We start from the raw sequence: 21,378 nt of genomic DNA, 5'->3' as shown, positions 1-21,378 counted from the left end.
GAGGGAGGCTGCGAGGCTGTGCCAGGCGAGCCGGAGGGGCGCTCGGCGCTCCCCCGCCCTCCTTCCGGGAGCTGGGATGCGGGCTCTCGAAGTGGGGCCGCGGGGCTGAGGCGGAGGCAGGGAGTTGCAGCGCGCGGTGCGGCTAGTGCCTCCCGTGCGCGCACGGGCGGGGGAGGCGGCGGCGGCGGAGGAGGAGGAGGAGAGGAGGAGGAGGAGGAGAAGGGGGAGGAGGAAGGGGAGGCGGGGGAGGCGGGGGAGAATGCCCGGAGCTGCCGCCGCCGCCGCCGCCGCCGCCGCCGCGATGCTCCCGGCTCAGGAGGCAGCCAAGCTGTACCACACCAACTATGTGCGGAACTCGCGGGCCATCGGCGTGCTGTGGGCCATCTTCACCATCTGCTTTGCCATCGTCAACGTGGTGTGCTTCATCCAGCCCTACTGGATCGGCGACGGCGTGGACACGCCGCAAGCCGGCTATTTCGGGCTCTTCCACTACTGCATCGGCAACGGCTTCTCCCGGGAGCTGACCTGCAGGGGCAGCTTCACGGACTTCTCCACGCTGCCCTCGGGCGCCTTCAAAGCTGCCTCCTTCTTCATCGGCCTCTCCATGATGCTCATCATCGCCTGCATCGTGTGCTTCACCCTCTTCTTCTTCTGCAACACGGCCACCGTGTACAAGATCTGTGCCTGGATGCAGCTCACCTCCGGTGAGTTGAGCGCGCGCCCCGGCGCCGCGCACAGGGGACCGCGGCGCATCCGGGCCGGGGCGGGGGCCGGGCTGTGAGCGCCGGCGTCGGGGCGCGGGAGCCCTGCGAGGCCGGAGCCCTGCGCTCCCCGGCCGGGCCGCGGGCGCCTCGCACCGGGGTTGAAGAGCGGGGGACGCCCCCCGACTCCGGGAGGTCGGGGGTGGGGTGGGGGGGACGCGCGGTCCTGGAGCCGAAGCCGCTCCGGACTAAGCCGGGGGCGGGGGCCGGCCGCGCTGGGACACGGAGGACTGCTGACCCCGCGAGGTGAAAGCGGCTTTGGAGAGGCTGTGGTGGCACGGGCGGCCCGCCTGCTGCGCCGCTGGCGGCCACTGTTTTCTGCCTTTGCCTCGTGGGGCGGGGAACCGGAGTGAAATGGTTTTTGTCCCGGCCCAGCTGTCAGTATTCGGTCGTCCACCTTGGAGACGAATTCCTCTGGAGTCTGTTCTGGATTTCGACCTTTGCAGAACAGTGTGGCTGAGAATGTTCCTTGAGACTCCCCAATGTCAAACCTTCGGGTTGCCTCCTGGACAGAGCGAAGGTCCTGGCATTCCGGCTGTCCACGAGAGGGCTTGAGTGGGGGAAGCGGTCCGACTTTCGTGCGGGGGCAGAGGCGCTGGGCAGCGAGCCAGGGAGGACAGCTGCTTTATCAGCGTTTCTGATCCCCCTTCGCCTGGGGATCCTCAGTTGCTGCGAGCCGGGGAATCGGAAAGCACTTTTTCCCCTACTCGGAGCATCAAAGTTACTTTAACTCAGAAAAAATGGGAAGTACATTTCCCGCTGGCTTTGGAGAGTCCTGAAACAAGACCAACTCCTTGCTGTGCCTCCCCTGCCTGCCAGCCATTCGGGAGGCCCTCCTTTCCCAAGCCAAGGCCTTTGGCCCCCAGACCCCTGCGTGTTCTCGCGTCGTTCAGGTCCTTTGGGTTTTGTGGCTTGTCGGGGGAGCTGGAGGAACAGCGAGAGGTCCCAGTCAGCCAAACTTTGTCCTCCTGCGTGTTTCCGCTGAGCGTTCTCATTCCGTAAAGATGCCAGTTTCAGAACTGTCGTTTGTCCTATTCCTGGGAAGGTTTTCTGGGGAGTAGGGAGGTCCCCGAGTTCACTCGTGTCGTGAGGGTGATTAAATGTTTAAACAGTAAGGCTGCGGTTTCATGTCATTACTGTGATAGAGGAAAGGCTTGGGAGACTGAACTTGCACCGGAGTGTTTGCGTTACCTGGAGTGTGTCTTGGTTCATTCTGATTTGCCATGCAGTGGAAGTGTGTCTGTGAAATGCAGAAGTGGGCATTGGCAAAAACCATTTGTCACCTCCTCCCGGCTGCCCTCCCCCTGAAATGTCAACAGTCTGCCTTGCCTCCCCTCTTCCCACTTATAGCTCTTGGAAGAACCCCCTCCCTCTGTGTATTTGTGTTTATAAGGGTAACTTTTATGAGCATTGCAAGGGCAGAATCACTTTTAGATTTGGAATCAATTGATTTGTTACGGTTGTTTTTGACACTTACCTCCAGTTTGACTTTGAAGAGAACAGGACATGCAGGATGCAGTTGTGTTAGCAAAGAAATTGACCCTGCACAGCTAATTTTAATTTTTCCAAGTTAAATGACCTATTTAGACTGGTGATTCAAATTAGATTGTTTGTCAGAGGGCTGAAAGTAATTTGCAGGTGGTTTTCCAACATCTTACTATTAAATACTTTATTTTTGTAAACCCAAGCTTTTTTTTTTTTTAAAGGAAAGAAAATGATCTTTTGCTCTGAAGTTAATACAAGCTGCAGTTATTACAGTGTTTTATTTCCTTTTTTCCTCTTCCTGTAATAGAACACAGAAAATCTCACTTGTTCTGGGCTAATGAGATATAATGTCATATTTTCAGGCATTTTACATAAATATGCTATCCAGTTTTTCAGGTCACATCCCATGTAATGACAACACATGTACAGAAGAAGGTATAAAGACATTTCATTTCATTCTGGAGAAGTCCAGACTCTAAAATGCCATACATTTTTTAAAAAAACACCTTTATTTGCAATTTTTGGTGTTTTATTTCTTGATCAATGCTAGGACATGATTTTATTTATTAATGAAATATATTTTAGAAGGAAAAAAGGATTATCATAATGAGTCAAGTAAGAATCAAAGTCAATTATCTTAACAGATTTGTTTAAGAAATGGGATATAGAAGACATTTCTGAAGAGTGTCACGTTCAACAAGGTTTTCAGGTTTGTTTTTTAAGTCTCATGGCACTGACAAGGAATTTAGTATATGAGTGTTATGTCACTTTGAAAAGCTTTATTTCTAACCTTGAGATTGTTTCTCTTCAATATTAAGTTAGGCTTCTCATACTCATAGTTTAACTGTAGCTGGTCTAATATCAAGTATAGCTTGCTAGATACAAAAAATGACATTAGTGTATCATTTGTTTCCTAGAGACTGTTTAACCCTTACTGAGAGCCCGGTGATTAGCTTAGATTTTAGTTCTTCACGCATTTAGAAATAGTAGCATCTGGAGTGAGAGCCTGGCAGACTATAAGCCCTTATATGAAATGCTAGTAAGTTGATGAAAGAGGTGACTTTCTTGAGGCAGTACGTCGAGAACTGCACTTTTTATGATTCTGAACCACGAATTGGAAATTTATTCTATTGGACCTGAACAATGCTGTTGCCCATGTATCCAGAGGTGTGAAGCACACACAATGAATGGAACCATGAGGAACACCTCGCCCTCTCCGTCTCCCCTCCGAATTCTTAGCAGCCTCAGTCACATGAATGAAGGAAGCACCGAATGAGGCCTCGATACATCCTACCACCTTTGGATGTGATCCTGTGCTTACAGGCAGTGCCTACTCCAAAGACTGAAGACACAAAGCTGACACATAAAGTCAATAAGGACCCACTGCAACACAAAACTTTCCCAGATCTGTAGACAACCTCCCGAGGAGAAAAGAGAGACTTTCTCCCTTCTGTGTGATTTCTCTAACACAAGGACAATAGCTCTGTAATTGATCAATCCGGGTCATGAAGTCAAGGCTTGCTTTTTTCCTATCATGGAAAAGGAATTTTGTCCCCCCGGGAGCTTGGTTCTGTTTCTGTGTCCATGTTCTCTTTACATGAGCATTTCAGTGAATTTCCAAGTCTGCTCAGAGCCAAATCCCATCAAGATGTTTTGAATCTAGACCTTTCATTTGAATTCTTTCCAGAAGCCCATGTGTTGTCCATCATAGGCCAAACTTTTCCTGTTTTTAGTAAGCCAAAAGTATTAAGGGGGAATTTAAGGCTTCCTAGATGGTCACCACTGTGATCTGAATGATAGTATCCTCTCCAAAATTCACATCAAAAATTAATCCCCAGTGCAGCAAGATTAAAAGGTGTGGCTTTCAGATGTCCTTGGTAGAGGCAGTTTGTTGTCTTTTACCCCTTCCATCTTTCCTTCCATGGGAAGATACAGCTCCTGCCCCCTCCAGAGACAAGGCAACAAGGCATCAACTTGCAAGCAAAGAGTAATCCTCCTGGGATACTAGATGCCAGTGCCTTGATCTTAGACTTCCAGGCCTCCAGAACTGTGAGACAGTAAATTTATGTTGTTTATTAAAAATGACCCATCCTAGGTGTTTTGTTGTAGCAGCAAAATGGACTAGGACATCCATCATGGGTCACTTGATGAACGTTAGCAGATGAGGAGCCGATCATTTCCACCAGTGAAGAAGGGGCAGCTGATCTAAAGGTGAATTTTCTTATTCAGGAGGGATAAAACCAAAGTGGTTCTATATCCCAATTCCTCATCTTTTGTCATTCTAAGTGTACCAGCAAGAAGGACCACCAACAACATAAGACTTCATGGCAAGCATAAAGGGTTCTTAGTTCAGCCCAGCCTCCAAAACTTCCTCCAAAGCATTTTAAGTCAACTTACTTTCTTAAATTTTATACTTTTGTCATTTAGGTGGGATAAGAAGCCAAAGATAAATACTCATTTCATAGCCTGCAGGGAGAACCTTAGCCATGCATACCCCTTTTTGAAGACATCTTGTTTTTCTTATATTTCCCATTAACATTGGGAATTGCAGGGTGTTTGTGCACTTGTTTAATGTTTATCTTCAGTCCATTGAAACTTCCTAAGGCTTTGCCAATTTCCCTCTAAATGGTGTAGAGAGCAAGATGCAGACACTGGTGTTCAAAGACATGAGCCTAAAGCCTGGCTCTCACATTTACTGTGTGGCTTAGTGAATTAATCTGTCTGTCCTGTTGCTTATCTGCAAATAGTCTAGTGTATAGTTGTACCCACCTCAGGATATTGATACAAGGATTAATTGAGCTACTGTTTCTACTTAGCTGCTGGCTCATAGTCAACAAGCACTCTATGAATGTCGGGTATGGCTGCTATTATTGCCTTGTTATTGTCATTACTGTATCATGGCACAGAGTAGTATGTTAGGCACATAGTAGGTATTCAACGATGATCGAATAATGAATTTCATGAATGCAGACAGAATGCATGATTAATGAGATGAAGAATAAAGGGAGAAAGGAGTGAGCTTAAATTTCCCATGGGCCAGGGGAGAAGTGAGAGCTGTGCATCCTCAGTGATGATATCAGCAGCAACAGTTAACAAACTCCTGCACATGCTTTCGTGGCAATGGGTGTGACTTGACAGCCTAATTTGTGATGAGTTTTTCCCGAAGAGAGGCTTTCCTGATGAATAGGTAAGGATCTTTATTATAACTGTGGCACATCTCAAACTTTGGCAGATTTTCCCTTACCACTTCGTTTGATATGAAAAAAAAAAAATCGCATCCTCCAAAATGGTAGTTTTGGGTAAGAAGCAAGGGATAGGGCATTCATGAACAGCGGGGAACTGTTTGGGGTTGAAATTCCTTTTGTACCTTTGGTCCTCACCAAAGAGATATGTTTTCCAGGCCTTCCTTCCTTACAGGGTCTCCTCCCAGGAAGCCTGCCAAGCTCTCACCTGAGGTGCTGCTGTACGTGCAGAGCTCGGGTGCCTTGCACAGGGACAAGCTGGGAGGGGCAGCTCAGATACACTCGGTGTTCAGGACACCCTAGGCAGTATGAGAAAGTGAGTTCCTGCCTCAAAGAGTTGCTGACCCATCCATGTTAGTGTTCTGGAATGACTGGAAAGAGGGGCGTAATCTTTGCTGGAGCATTTCAAACTCTCTCCTGGGTGTAGAGGGGAAAATGTGTTCAGCTGGGGAATATGGCTTTTATTTTCAAACAACAATTTCCATGTATGTTGCACACAACAAAAAAACATGCAATTTTATCTGTCAATTTTTAGAAAATTAATACTAACTTTTACAAATGCAAACTTTCTATCTTACAAGAAAGTGATTTGATTTGGAAACTATTTTTTATAGTACTGCAAAAAGGAATGTGACAATAAAGAGATGTTGGGAAATATATTAATGTGAACGTCAAAACAAATGATTTTTATAGTGGTGAAATTTTAAGTGAACATCTGTGAAAAATAACAGATCCCATGTAGCCCATCTGGTATGTATAGTTGGGAGCTTTATTTCTTAGTGCAAAGCTGCATTTTAACGACCTTTCCACTGTAAAAATGTTAACAAGGTGCTTCTCTGCTTTTATAAATGAGTCAATACACCAAGAGCCTAACCAGAGTGTGGGATCAGATGCTTAACATGAAAATACCTATTTGGTAATTACTGCGTTTGTTGAGAACGATGCTGTGACCTAGAAAGAGAGTCCAGGTGGCCAGGCTAGGATATTACAATTTATATATGTTCCTCAGGAGTCTTCCAGAGTGAGCAGAATTTGAAATGAAAATAGAAATGGGGGAGTGTATAGCTGGAGGTGCAGTATGTGCCTTGGTGCTCATCTGTGTGTGGTGTGAGGAGATAAAGGATGGGGCATGAAGCAAAGAACACTCCAGGAGAATTTTAATCCCTGAGCTTAATAGCACATGATAACTGGGTTGGTTTTAAAGTGTAATTTCTAGAATATATTTGAACTTTTGGGGGTCAACGCCAGCTTTAATTAATGTAAATTTTTCTTATTATAACAAATCAACAGGAACTTATTATTTGCTATGGAGTGAAACTAAGGAGCCGACCTTTATTCTTACTAACAACAGGGAGACTAATATAATGACAGAGGCTTCTTTATGTAGCAAATACTAGACTAGTAATTTGATAAGTTAAACATAATGCTTTTGTGAAAAGTCAGTGGAGTGTTTCAAAAAGAGAAATCGGTAAGAACCATCTCCTCTGGCGTTCTGATTGTTCACGTAATGAACATCATAACTACAAACATAAGCTCTCAGATGGTGACCAGGATCCCATGATCTCACACTGCCAGGGTGCTGGTGCCATCCGTAGTTTGAGTTGCCTTAACTGTAATCTTGAGTGCATTTCTCTTCTCTTCTGCTCAGATAAAACAGAAAAATGGCTGGCTTGCAAGAGGAAGATGAGTTATTTCTGTTGACCAGTAGAGACATGAACCATATCTGACAACCACTGAGTAAAATGAAAGAATAAAGCAAGTCTACCTGGAACAGAGCTGCTGGCACGGAGTTGCCATACCTGAGTTCTGACATCTTTCCCAGACTCGTGCAATGCAGCAGTGTATGGGCTGCCTATGTAAGCCCAACAGGAAGATCCTAAGTGATAGTTTGAGTGGAGTTTCATGAAATTTGAGATCATGACCTACCCATGGGAAGGCTCAGAGAAAAGTTACAGTAATGACTGATTGGTAGTTGTAGATCTGAAAACAGCAGCTTAACGCAAAAGCAGACATGCAGAACTTATCAAGAAGGTTCTTAACATCCTTTTGCTCTATTGTGAGAACTATGGTTGACAGGAGTTTGAAGGGATGTCAATGTTAGCCTTAGAAGAGAATTCATCATAGGACTGTTCATTTAAGTATCTGGAGATTCCTTTTGGAAATAGCCTGGTGGGGGTGGGTGTTGTAAATAATGGCTCTTGGTTGGTTTTAATGAAAATCAAGAGCAAGGTGCTGCAAAATCACGATGGGAGATGCGGATCATCACTAGCAGAAAAGCTCACTACTTGAAAAACGCACAAACAGAGCCGGATTGAAGAATGACAGGGACATGGGGAGTGACACCAAAAATAAAATGAAGTATGAATAGAAAAGAGACAGTGCAATTCAAGGTTGAAAAGCATGTGGAATTTGATGACATCAGAAGCATGTTGAATCTGATGTCATCAATGGCTTACATATTGGCACAAGATAAGCAGAAAGCTGGGATATGCATTGTGGTTTAGCACTAGCACAAATCCTAATCAACATGAAAGAAAAAATTGTGGTCCTTCTCCCACCCCAGGGAATCATAACAGGCTCTAAGATTCAGAAACTCAAAGGGAGAGATGATTGAACTTTTTGTTTGACAAAAAGAAATATGGAGTAGGATTAAAGGAAGTCAACCTAAGAAAGAAAACGGCATAAAATTCAATAAAAAGCATTCCAGTAGTTTCACTTTGAAAATCTAGTTATGGGCTGTGAAGCTAAATTGATTTCTATAATGCCTTTGATGAGTAACAGGAACTTAAAGCGAACATCTGGACAAATATATTTGCAGAGTATTTCAAGAACAGGTATAGTTACAAAATGGAAGATTAATTGAATATGTCTGAGATTCAATGATTAATAACCAGCAATAGTATGAATCTGTGTGATGCAAATATTGCTTAAACAATTAGCTACATTTTGACCTGTTGATTAGACAAGGCATAGTACTGACCAGTTGGTATGTTATAGAAACCGTCATGGGAAAAGGAATGCCGTACAGCAATATGTTGAAAACTGTGCATAGTGACCCTTTAATGGTAACGATCAACATTAGAACTTGAACTAGAACAGTGGAAAATATGAATGCAATGAAGATAATAAGAGTTTTGTGAAACTTTCTAAAAATATTTACATACTTACTTAGGGGGCTAGGTTGCAGTGTAAAATGTGTTACATTCTGTAGGCTGGTAAAAAATGTTTGGAAGACACTATTTTGGAGAAAATATGATGCAGTATGAATTTAGAAAAATAACCTCTTCTTTGGAAATTTGTGAAATATTTGGAGCCACACTTAGGTAGTTTTGTATTTGAGAGTAGATTAGATAAAGTGTACTTAACCTAAGCAATTTGAGATGTTTTTCTTTGATTTTTCTTTTCTCACCTCCATTTACAGGTTCTGTTGCTAATGTACCTTAGTTAGATTGTGAGTTGATTGAAAATTAGAATTTTTTCCCCGATGTGATTTGATTGACCCTCTGTGCTATAAAAAATGAAGTAGTTCACCTCTGAGCAGCAATATAGCTAAAAAACCATTTGAATAAATGTACTTAACCTAGTGCCAACTGGATATAGACTCATAAGCTTTTGGAAGTTGGAAGGATATTAAAATTTGTTTAAGAGTCTCCTCTTTGCTAGATAAATGATAATGGTAAATACTAACTACTCAGAAAACCATTTGCAAAATTCCAGTACATTTAACCCTCACCACAATACAAGTTCAGTATTACCGTACCCAGTTTGCAGATGAAGAAATTGGGGCTTAAAAATTACTCAAGGTTACAAAGCCAATAGCTTGTTTGAACCCAAATTGAACTCTCCCTTTGCCCTAGAGCATACACAACTGAGTATGAGAGAAATTAAAAGTCTTGCCAAAATATCACCTTGGTAAAATCGAGACCAACATATCTCTGATGTGCAGTGCAGTGCCATTTCTATTTTCTTTGCAACGTCATGGGCTTTTGTTTAGTGTAAGTCTTCAGGATGCCGCTTCACCTTTCTGTGTCATCTTGGAGTGGAGAAGCAGCTATAGGGGACATCATGAACTAAATGTTTAGCAGACTTCCCTCTTCAAGCACATTTCTGTGTGTGACAAAGTTCCCCACATCACATCCTTTTGATTTCTCTAACCTAGAGTCTGCGAGGGTTCTTTATCCATTGGTTGTACCTCTGATACCATTGCCGTTCATCCTAAACTGTGTGTTTCTACAGGACAGGAGCAGTGGCAGTATCCCTGGCTCTGTGCCACCCTTTCCTGCTCTGCATCAAAGCAGACGTGCTCTTCATACATTGTGAATGGGTGGTGGTGGACGGGATTGCTCATTCACAGAGGCAGTTCCAGAGAAGATAACACCAAACTCGCGAAGCTCCTGGAGGCATCAGGGTGAGGAAAGGGAGCTGAATGGGTGGCCAGAAGAATGGCATCTGGAACTGGCACCTCATTGGCTGGAAGACTTTCAGCAATTCATCTAACTATTCTTGACTTTTTGTTTTCTTTATTTTTCTAAAGCTTATATAATTTTACTCCAGGTATGGAAAGAGAATTGCAAGTTAAGGACATTAAAAATGTAGCATCTGCTAGCAAGTTCCTCTGTGTATTTACCAGAGAGAGTAAATGATAGGGAAACCATTAAAAATAGGGTGAAATTAAAGCAGGAAGAAATAGAGAATAATCCTAGACAAACAACTAGGTGTCTAGAATTAATTTCTTCAGTCTAATGAGACTTTACATGAAGAGATCTGTCTTCTGTGTTCTTGGTATTTGTGAATCAATGCACATCAAACACTGAAAAGTGAACCTAGCACATAGTAAGTGCTCTAAAATGTTAGCTATGATTTCAGTTATTCTTACCACTACTACTGAAAAGATCAGGGCTGAAAGAATGAATGGATAGTGTTTGGAAAATGTAGTAGACAGGGAAATTGAACTCAGGTATGTAGCCTAATGAAAGACAATTTAAGAACACAACTTGCATATCCTACCTGTTCTGAGGATCAAGAAAGATAATGGCCATGAATACCTTTTATAAATTGCATAGTGTCATGAAAAAAATGCTGGTGTGATTCCTGTAATGGATTTTGTACATTACTAACAAAACACCATCTTGGGTGAAGAGTTTTATTTTGTGCTAACAGGTCTAGCCCTTCCATTTTATTTCTCTGGGATAATGACTGAAAGTAACAGGAATATTATTTTGCAGATAATTTTGAACTAGTTTATAAATCTGGCTGAATATGCCTGAAAAAAAAGGCAGCTGCATTTTGAAGACTGCGCGGAGCAGACCATTTGTTCCTCATGTCAAGACCCAAGCACTTAGATGTTCTTACTAAGTTCTTCCAAATGATAGAGAAATATTATCAGAAATTACTCAGATGATCCCTTCTTTACAATTATCAAAAGCAAAACTGACTAGTGTCAGTCTCTAATAACAGGTAACAAGAACAATTTAGAAGTAGCAGTTTTATTTGTGCTATTTTAAACATACCTATAATATATTGAAAATTAGGTTTCTCTGCACCGTATCTGTGAATCTATATTTTTTCCTAAGCAAAGAAGGTAGTGATTTAAGATTATGCTCAAATAAATATTGTGCTGCTATATTTTTATTAACATGTTTATTTCTTTCATTTTTTTCTTTATTGTGATTGTACTATTTATGGGGAACAACTTTTCTAAAAAAATTTTTACAACCCCCAACATTGCTTCTTAGTAATGTTTGCATTATAGGTTTAGTGTCATCGGTTTATCGGGAATATCAGTTTGTCATGATGCAAACCACAGGTTGAGTAATGAGCAAATGAACACTCACTCCCCTAGGGACCCCAGGGTCCTTTGATGAATATCCAGAGTTGATGGTAACAAGAGAACCTACTAGATAGGCATGCTCCATCAAACTCCTTGTTATGGAGACACCAGCGGACTTTGCTGAGCATTCCAGGAGGTCGTAGTGCATAGATCTGCTTTTCCAGGCCCCTGGGCCTTTGGCAAGGGCTCTCTAGGAAGGTGAACCTGGGCAGGAGTCCAGCCAGGACACGCCACTGCAGACCCCTCCATTGGCGGTAGGATGGGCTCTAGAGGGCGCTCCAGCACTGCCAACTTGGGTTTCTCAGCGCTGCCTCACTCAGGGTCAGGTCCAGAGTCATTCTTTTCTCCTAGCACTGCTTGTAGGATAACATCTTGAAGGTGTCGGATAAGCTATGAAGGCTGGAAAGGAGTACGAGAAAGGATTCCTCGCAGTACATGCGCGAAAAGGAAAATCTCCTTCACCTACAAGGAAGAAGCTGCTTCTCTTGGGTAACGCTACATCCTGTTGCCTTGACACAGAGTTCTGTGAATTACTCTGAATGGTTGCCTGCCCTTTGAAGAAGCTGTGTTGATGCCCGATGGCCTGCTTGCTTAGAGCACTCAGGAACGGGGTCTTCTCCCTCAGGACATCTTGGTTGCTGTTCCTTGGCCCAGACACAGACAAATGGCAACACCTTGAATGAGTCGCTGGAGAATTTGAAAGAAGTTGAAGAAATTGCAACTTCCAGACTGTAGACAGCCACTTGGTCTTGTGGCCATGGCCATGGTGTTTGAGTCTCCGTAGTCACCCTTAAAATATTTTGAAAATTTATAAAAGATGGAAATTCCACTTCCTGGGGGAACTTTAGGGACTAAATAGGCATCATAATAGTATTTAAGATAACTCAGAACATAGACCCTAGCCATAGGCAAATCATGTTTCAAGTAATCAGAATGAGAAACTGGACACCTAATTTAATTAAATAACTCCTGCCTATGTTTTCCAGTCTTCATTTCCTTAAAAGAAAAGGAAAACAAAAAGAAATAAAATAAGTGCCTGCCTTACACATATCATTTTCTGCTAGTTGACACTCAAAGGACATACAAATTCCCTTCTTTTCTTTTCCTTCTCCTCCCCCCACCTTTTTTTTGGGACCTGAACTCAATCTGATTGCTATTTTCTGTCATTGAGACTCTGAAATGCAGAGGGTTCTGCAGAGGGAGCTTTCACAAAGCACTTTGTTGAGCAACCTCAAGTCTTTCCTCCATCTCATCATCAAGATACCATTCTTTTTCATTCTCAACAGAGTTCCTCCTTACTAGCCCCAATGTCCTATTCTGGCCCCGGTGCCCACTGAATCGTCTCTGCCTGAACAGGCCAAGTAGGAAGTCTGAAACAGCACTGATACTGCAACTCAGCGCTGCACACTAGCATCGCTGTGGGGCCTCGTGCGATTTTTTTCCCCCTGAATTTAATGAGAACAGAAGAAAAGGAAGAAAGTACTGTGATCGATGTGAGTTCATTTTCTGAGGGCTGTTCCCTTCCTTTGCATATTACTAAAGAAGTGATTTCTTTTTTTTACAAAATGTCTCCAAACATCAACCTAATGATTGTATGAGGTGGTCCCTAAGCATTGAAGTTGTAATTGAGACAGATTCAGGAAATAGAATGAGTCTCACCTACATTTGTTTCTCTCCAGGTGTCAGGATTACATGAGCAGGTCATTTGGAATTCATTCCTCAAAAGTGTTAAAGTAGTAGAAAGTTTCCTGTAGAAACACGACTTGTATGAAGTTAGGATTGAATGTGTACAACAAGGAGAAGGGGATTCACATCACTTTTGCAGTGATGTAATTTAGCTTAGCGGCCATTTTGGCTTCTATATTTACAAATAAATCACTATTTCAGTTTATCTGCAAATGCTGTCTTTGTTGAATTAGACCCATTACATAATAATATGCCCTTATCCCACATTTTATGATTGCTATCTTTAATTGCACTTTACATGATATTAATTTTTTCACCCTTGCTTCCTTTGTGTCTATATTCTCCTGATGTATATTTAATTTTCAAACTTTGCAAATCTGTTTCTTTTAGAGGTGTCTTATATACCATACAGCTGTGTTTGCTTTATGACCTGTTCTGAAAATCATTTTGCCTTAATAAAGATTTACTTCCTTGAGATTTTTTTTAAGAAGATCTGTTTGTTTCTTTGAAAGGTAGAGTTAGAAAAAGCGGGAAAAAGGGATAGAGAGAGGGGAGAGAGGGAGAGAGGGATGGAGGGAGAGAGAGAAAAATCTTCTATCTGCTGGTTCATGACCCAAATGACTACAATGGCCAGGGCTGGGCCAGGTGGAAGCCAGGAGCCAGAAGATTAATCTGGGTCTCCCATGTGGGTGCAGGGGCCCAAGCACTGGGGCCATCTTCCACTGCTTTCTTTAGCACATTAGCAGGGAGCTGGATCAGAAGTAGAGCAGCCGGGTCTTGAACTGGTGCCCATATGGGATGGTACTGTAGGCGGTAGCTTAACTGGTTCTGCCACAGTGTCAGCTCCTACTTTTTTTTTTTAAAAAGAAATAATTTGAGATGCATTTTCTAAATGGTTTTCAAATGTCAGTTCTTACCTGGCATGTGATGATTTTTAAATTTTAAATATTAAAAAATGAGCTTATCATTTCTAAACAATAAAAAGTAGATAAAATGGACACATTCTTAGAAAAAATGTACCTTTACAAATTGACTTGATTACATTTTAAAAAAACCTCAATATTCTATGACAATTAAAGAAATGTAGTTAGGAGATTTAAAATATATATATTTTTAAAGATGTATATTTATTTGAGACAGAACTACAGACAGAGGCGGAGAGAGAGAGAGAGAGAGAGAGAGAGAGAGAGAGAGAGGTCTTCCATCTGCTGTTCACTCCCCAAATGGCCCCAACGGCTGGAGCTGGGCCAATCTGAAACCAGGAACTTCTTCCAAGTCTCCCACATGGGTGCAGGGGCCCAAGTACTTGGGCCACCTTCCATTGCTTTCCCAGACCATAAGCAGAGAGCTGGTTCGGAAGAGGAGCAGTAAGGACTCGAACCAGCACCCATATGGGATGCCACTGCTGCAGTTGGAGGCTTAACCTACTGCACCACAGCACTGGCCCCTAAAATATTCTTTTTTATTTTCTTTACAGAGATAGTTGCATTTTTAAAAAGATTTATTTCATTTATTTGAAAGTTTGAGTTACAGAGCAAGAGAGAGAGAGAGAGAGAGAGAGAGATTCCATCCACTGGTTCATTCCCCAAATGGCTGCAATGGCCAGAGCTGGGAAGATCTGAAGCCAAGAGCTGGGAGCTCCTTCGAAGTCTCCCATGTGGGTAGCAGGGGCCAAGCACTTGAATCATCCTCTTTTGCCCCTCCCATACCATTAGCAGAAGGCTAGATCAGAAGTGGGGCAGAAGGGCTGGCTCTGTGGCATAGCAGGTAAAGCTGCTGCCTGTAGCGCCTGCCTCCCATATGGGAGGAGCTTCAAGCTCTGACTTCTCCACTTCCAATCCAGCTCTCTGCTGTGGCCTAGGAAAGCAGTATAAGTTGGCCCAAGTCCTTTGGCCCCTGCACCTGCATGGGAGACCTAGAAGAAACTCCTGGTTCCTGTGTTTGGACCAGCTCAACTCTGGCCATTGTGGCTATTTGGGGAGTGAACCAGCAGATGGAAGACCTCTCTCTGCCTCTCCTCTCTCTGTGTAACTTACTTTCAGATAAATAAATAAATCTTTTAAAAAAATCTTTGGCCGGCACCACGGCTCAATAGGATAATCCTCCACCTAGCGGCACGGGCACACTGGATTCTAGTCCCAGTCGGGGCGCCGGATTCTGTCCTGGTTGCCCCTCTTCCAGGCCAGCTCTCTGCTGTGGCCCAGGAAGGCAGTGGAGGATGGCCCAAGTACTTGGGCCCTGCACCCCATGGGAGGCCAGGAGGAAGCACCTGGCTCCTGCCTTCAGATGAGCATGGTGCACCGGCCGCAGCGTGCCAGCCGTGGCGGCCACTGGAGGGTGAACCAACGACAAAAGGAAGACCTTTCTCTCTGTCTCTCTCTCTCACTATCCACTCTGCCTGTCAAAAGAAAAAAAATCTTTAAAAATGTGCCAGCCCCTAAAATATTCTTACAAAGTTGCATCAGGCTCAGATAGTTTTACGATATAATTCCATTAAACATTCAAGGAATAGCATTCCAATAATACACACTTAATTTCAAAGAAACAAAAAAGAGACTGCTCAACTTTGATGAATTTTTCTTAACTCTGATCCCCAAACTAGACAAAAACAGTATGACAAAGGAAAATGAAAAGACTCATGTTGCTCATGAAAATACTTTTAACATTTGTAAACAAGAGGCCAGTATTGTGGCATAACAGGTAAAGCCACCACCTGCAATGTTGGCATCACTTATTGGTGCCAGTTTGAGATCTGGCTGCTTCACTTCTGATCCAGCTCCCTGCTAATATGCCTGGAAAAGCAGTGGAGCATAGCACAGGTGCTTGGGCCCTTGCACGCACATAAGAGACCTGGAAGAAGCTCTTGGCTCCTAGCTTCAGCTTGGCGCAGCCCCAGCTATTGTGGACATTTGGGGAATGAACCAGCTGATTGAAGATCTGTCTCTCTGTAAGTCTTTCCCTAAAAATATAGAAACAAATTGTTAGTGAGTCTCAAAATGCATCTCAAAGTTGGTTTTTATTTTAGAATCTATGATTATTTCTACATTAGAAATTCCAGCAATTACAATTACAAATTACAATTCGTTGGTCACTTTATATTAATTCAGGAAAGTATTTGAGCATAAACATTAGTGATTGCAACTCCCTGCAACCTTTCCACTGGAAGGCTCCCCAGCATGGGGTTCATGATTGTTTTGTTTGTCATTGTACATTTAGTACCCAGAATGCCTATGATTGAAAGTTTGCTAACTCTGTCACCACCCTACACTGTTGCCACAACACAAACTTGAGTCTAGAAATTGCTATAAAGACAATTTCTTGGCTCTCTCTAAGGAAGGAGTCAGCAAAGTGATTTTTCCTGTAGAATCAGTACAATAGGATCCTTTTTTAATAAAAAAATTATTTATTTGTTTGTTAGGTAGAGTTACAGAGGGAGAGCAGAGAGAAAGGTCTTCCATCTGCTAGTTCACTCCCCAAATGGCTGCAATGGCCGGAGCTGGCCTAATCCAAAGCCAGGAGCCAGGAGCTTCCTCCAGGTTCCCACACAGGTGCAGGGACCTGAGAACTGAAGCCATTTTCCACTGCTTTCCCAGGCCAGAGCAAAGAGCTGGATCAGAAGAGGAGTAGCAGGGCCTTGGACAGTGCCCACATGGGATGCCAGTGCTGCAGGCAGAGGCCTCGCCCACTACACCACAGCACCAGCCCCAGTGCAATAGGATCTTGTACCATTTATTTATTTATTTATTTTAATGCGTTCAGCTTCATTGAAGAAAATGGGTCTCATTTTTTAGCTTGGTTTTCAAAAATGATAAACTATAAAATGAACTTGCTCATGCTTTGGTATTTCTTATACCTGAATATGGGATGGCATATATTTTAAGTGGCTCACCTGACCAGAGAAATTTAGCCTTGAAAAATAGATAATTTTTAAGCATTTGATATGTGGGTCTCATGGTTTGTAATTTTTTTTACTTTAACATGAGATAAACATTACAGAACTGAGTACATGCTAACTCATTTGATTAAATAATTAAACCTTGTTTTAAATAAACGGTTTTCCAAAAAAATGTTTTTTATTCATAGCTTTCAAGGTAACAGTGATAAAATCTGAGCACTGAGCAAGATGGGAGCATCTAGAGGATGAAGCAGAGAACAGTGTGGGCCAAGATGCTGAGCAGATGGAAGGGGCGTGTGACGAGCAGCAGGGCACTTGTGTGGCTCCTGCCACCCCTGCTCCACCTGCAGGCAAGGATGCAGGGCCACAGACCAGGGCTCATGAGGTTGAGCCTAACTAGAAGTGCAAGAACCTCTTCATTCTTTCCCCTTCCCCCACTCCCTCTCAAATTTGGCTTGAAGTTTAAATTCTCCAGGAAGACCACCAATCATGACATTCATAAATGAATAGGGTGAGGGCGGGTGCTATGGCCTCTCTCTATCTCTCCTCTTTCTCTGTAGCTCTTCCAAATAAATAAATAAATCTTAACATAATGAATAACATGTATAGATAGGAGAGGAACATTTTATTTAGAAGCTAACAAAAAGACAATACAAAATAACAAATAATTCAAGCCCCCCTCCAAATATCATAACATTAATTGGCTATTTCCCAGGGCAATAATAAAGTAGTGCCATATGACTCACTTTATAAATTTATTTCTTTCTAATTAATTTGGCCTTTTTCATTGTTTCAAATCTTTAAGTAAACTCTAAGAAACAGGACAAATACGTAGAATTTTGGGTGCCACTGTAAAATTGAAAGCTAAGGGAAGTATTAAGAAGTGAATTATTCTATATGAGAAACCCAGACCCACAGGGAGGCCTTTCAGATACTGCCCAAATACATTGTTCACCAAATTCCTTAAAAAATGCTCATTGTCTTTGATTTTGAGATGACTTTGTAGTATCTGGCTGCTATGGTAACTGCCATTTCATTAAGGAGTGACATTTAGAATCAACTAAAATTTCCAACTTATTGGCCTCTAGCCAATTGTGACTACTTAAATTAAAATTAAGTTAAAAATTAAGTTCCTCAATGACAGATGCCACCCATCAAGTGCTCAATAGGTCCATATACTAGTGGGTACCATTTTGGACAGTGTAGAATAGATCCTCTCTCTCACTGTAGGAAGTTCTATTGCATAGCATAGTCAAAAAAGCAACAAAGCCAGGCTTGAACCCAGCAAGGTTAGCAAGAGCTATGCCCTGTGCTGGTTCCAGGGTCCTGACCTGCCATTAGTGCATTGAACTGTCATTTTTTTCCTTTCTCCTTTCCACTAAGAATAAAGGAACTGGTACTGAGAGCCTATGAGTTGATGTTAATCTACGGGGTAAAGGTCAAGACCCATGAACAGACACTGAATGGTAGAGGAGTTCTTTCTTCCACAAGTATATACTGAGCCCCTGCACAGACAGGTGCTGTTCTGGACCCTACCTGTATGGTACTGAACCAAACAGATGGATTCTCTGATCTCACAGGACTTACATTCTGCAGGAGCAGACACATGTAAATAAGTGCCTGTATAATCCATTGGGTAGGGATATGTGCTATGAAGAAAGAGAAGCTGCATAAGGAGGATGACAGGGAGTGCTGAAGAAGGGTCTCTTTGATGAGATACCCAGACAGGTGAGAGGGCAGCTTCCCAGGCAGTGGGAACTGCAAGACAGAGACCTCAGAGCAGAGATCAATGAGTTCAGTTAACAGGTGTGGCACCATGCAGGATGACGCACATTTAAATAAATCCCATCTTTTTCCAGTTGTAATGCCTCATCTATTTAGCCTTCCCTACCCTTGGTCCGATGTCACTTTTCTTTGCTGGTTCCAACACATCCTTTTTTGAGTCAGTAGAATGCATTTCAGTTCCCTAATAAAGAATACTAATTTTGCAGTGTGTAAACTTTGGAGCACTAAGCAAATCTGAGCACCTTCTTCAATGGTTCTTGGCTCAGAAGGATTGCAGAGTCATAGTGGTTTGAGGACTCTGTTATTCACAGTTCCTTCTCTCAAGAAACAGAGCTCAGCCCACCAGACCAGAAGCTACTATGGGCAAAACCAGGTTGATAAATTATTTCAAGAGAAGAGTAAGATCAAAGATACTAATGCATGGTCTAAAATTTTAGCCCAAAGTACAAGAAACTGTCATGAATTTAATTTTTGACTGTTAATAGTTTGATCAAACATAGAAAATGAATCCCAAGTGTTAAGCAAATTGAAAATTTTCAAGATGGCATCCTAGTATGATAAATTGATTCTCTCATTTGCCAACTATTAGGAAATATTTGATTCTTCTATCAATATCCAGGAATTTCCATTCCTGATTCTCATAGTGTTCCTCCATCGATCTCTACATCCTAATTACAAGTCCTTGCTTTTCAGTTATGTGTTACAATCTAGTGTGACTAAATCTGCTCTCTTCTCCTTTTAATTATTACAAGTAAAAAACAATATGTGTGAAGTATTACTTTTACATTTATATTGCAAGCATTTTACATGTAAAGTACTGTTACATGTAAATTTCTTGGAATAATATCAAGCACATAAAAACTTCATAAATATTACTTGTTACCATTGTTATTCTCAGTACTCTGATCCTTTCCTCTGCTTTGTCTAGGTAGATCTTGCCTCAACACACACCTCTACATAGTCCGCCTGTATTTTCCAGCGTCACCCCATAGTCTGGGCAGCTCATACACAGTGCATGCCTCCTTCCGTGAGTGCAGCTGCTTTCTCCTAATCCTGCTCATCTACCCTGTGAATTGGAGTTTCCAGTGCCGAGAAGCCCCTAAAATACCGCACTGGGCACTGTTGAGATTCCATCTATTTGGCACAAACATTTTATAATCTACAGGAGGGGCCTCAAAGCAGAAGACAATAAACCTGCTTCTCCAAGGATGGAGGTCTCTCCATACTTTTCCCTCTTGGGAGGGCAGATTATGTGGCTCCTCCTATAAATCCCAGCCAAGAGTTAACACATCCAGCAGGTCTGGGCAGGATCCAGGTAGAACCATCTCTGAGTTCATGGCTGCTCTTCCAGTAACAGTTGGGGCTTCCTAACTCCATTTACAGACAGTCTAGAAAAACTCAAAGTTGGCAGCAGAGACCGAGAGAGTGTCCAACTGTGCTGGGTAAGTGCCTGCTTTCACTGGGGAGCCTGTGAGTGCTGCCAGGAGAGGCTGTTTCCCCCTCTGCAGCGCTGGCTGGCTCCCGGAGGTACCCAGGGGATTGAAATGTGCTGGGCTTTGTTTGTAACGTATTTTGGAGGAAGCACGGAAGCCCTGACATGTTCACAAAACCAGGTATTTTGTCCATTGCCTGTGACAACCGAAACATAGCCAGGCTATTATAGACCTGTCTGGGAGGCAGTGTAAGGGATGAAGCAGTAGCTCCTGTTGCGGAAGTTCACATTTCCAGGCTGCTTGTGCTCACATGGAGTAGACCAGGTCACACCATGCTGTTGCTGTGGGATGCAATGTGGATGCAAGGGTCACTGTCGTCCCAAAACTTCTTAATATTCTGCTGTTGAATCACATTAGCCCTTTCTTTATTTATATTTCCTCGGGCCTCAGTTTGAGTTTGTGCTCCTGAAAGATACATGGATAAATTATTCATTTGTATATAAATCAAGACTATAGATTCTGGATGGAAGAAGTATTTGCAGAGCGAGAATTACAGAGCACAATTTCTATATGACAAAGGATAATTCTTTGTCACTACTAAAAATCTGAACGATAGCCCCTTATTTTCTTCTTCAGTGCCCTATTAACCTGCAGTTAAATAAGCCAGGAGCACCAGTGCTTAACTGGGCAGGGGGGATGGGCTTCCAGGTTGAGCAGAATCTGAATGAACGGTGAGCAAAATTAGCCATTTCCATGCAAGGAACCTTAGCTACAAGCAGCACGGTGCTGAGTGTGTTCTACACAGGGCTTTTAGTGTTTTTAATACGTTTTCAGTGTTGCTTTGGATACTTGTGGATGATGGAACTGAGACTCGAACATTGCATGACTTGTGCAGAGCCACGTTTTACCTGTAAGTCAAAAAGCAATGCTTGCTTCTGTCTCTCTCATGTCCTAGTGAGTCCCTTCTATCCTTCTTTCCTCATGTACTACTCTTCTTGGGAAATGACAACTACAGACATATCGTCATGAGTCTGATGTGTGTTGTTTGTTTGGGTTCTTGTGAAAAAACAATAAGGACTTTCTCTTTTGCATTCCTATGTATTTTTAATTTTAAGGAGCACTATTCTGCTACAGACTTTTCTCTTTTTATTATGTATGCATATATTTATTTATTTGAAAGACAGAGTGGGTCACTCCCCAAATGGCCACACAACCAGGACTGGGCCAGGTCGAAGCCAGGAGCCAGGAATTCTGTCTGAGT

The 21,378-nt window shown here is 42.7% G+C and overlaps 1 long non-coding RNA gene across 2 annotated transcripts in view; it reads left to right on the top strand.

Moving 5' to 3' along the window:
- The first annotated feature begins 223 nt into the window (after positions 1-223).
- Positions 224-21,378, top strand: part of LOC103348693 (LHFPL tetraspan subfamily member 3 protein) — a 569,591-nt gene continuing 548,436 nt past the window's right edge. The window contains exon 1 of one of the 2 annotated variants that reach the window (XR_007920724.3): positions 224-704. This is a non-coding gene — a long non-coding RNA (LHFPL tetraspan subfamily member 3 protein). The remainder of the gene's footprint in view (positions 705-21,378) is intronic. The other variant, XR_007920725.3, reaches the window with a different exon arrangement.

The sequence above is a fragment of the Oryctolagus cuniculus genome, chromosome 3 (genome assembly GCF_051225735.1).
Source record: "Oryctolagus cuniculus isolate XC-2025 breed Fujian yellow rabbit chromosome 3, ASM5122573v1, whole genome shotgun sequence".
NCBI classification, from domain to species: Eukaryota; Metazoa; Chordata; class Mammalia; order Lagomorpha; family Leporidae; genus Oryctolagus; species Oryctolagus cuniculus.
This window is presented reverse-complemented; position numbering and strand designations above follow the sequence as displayed.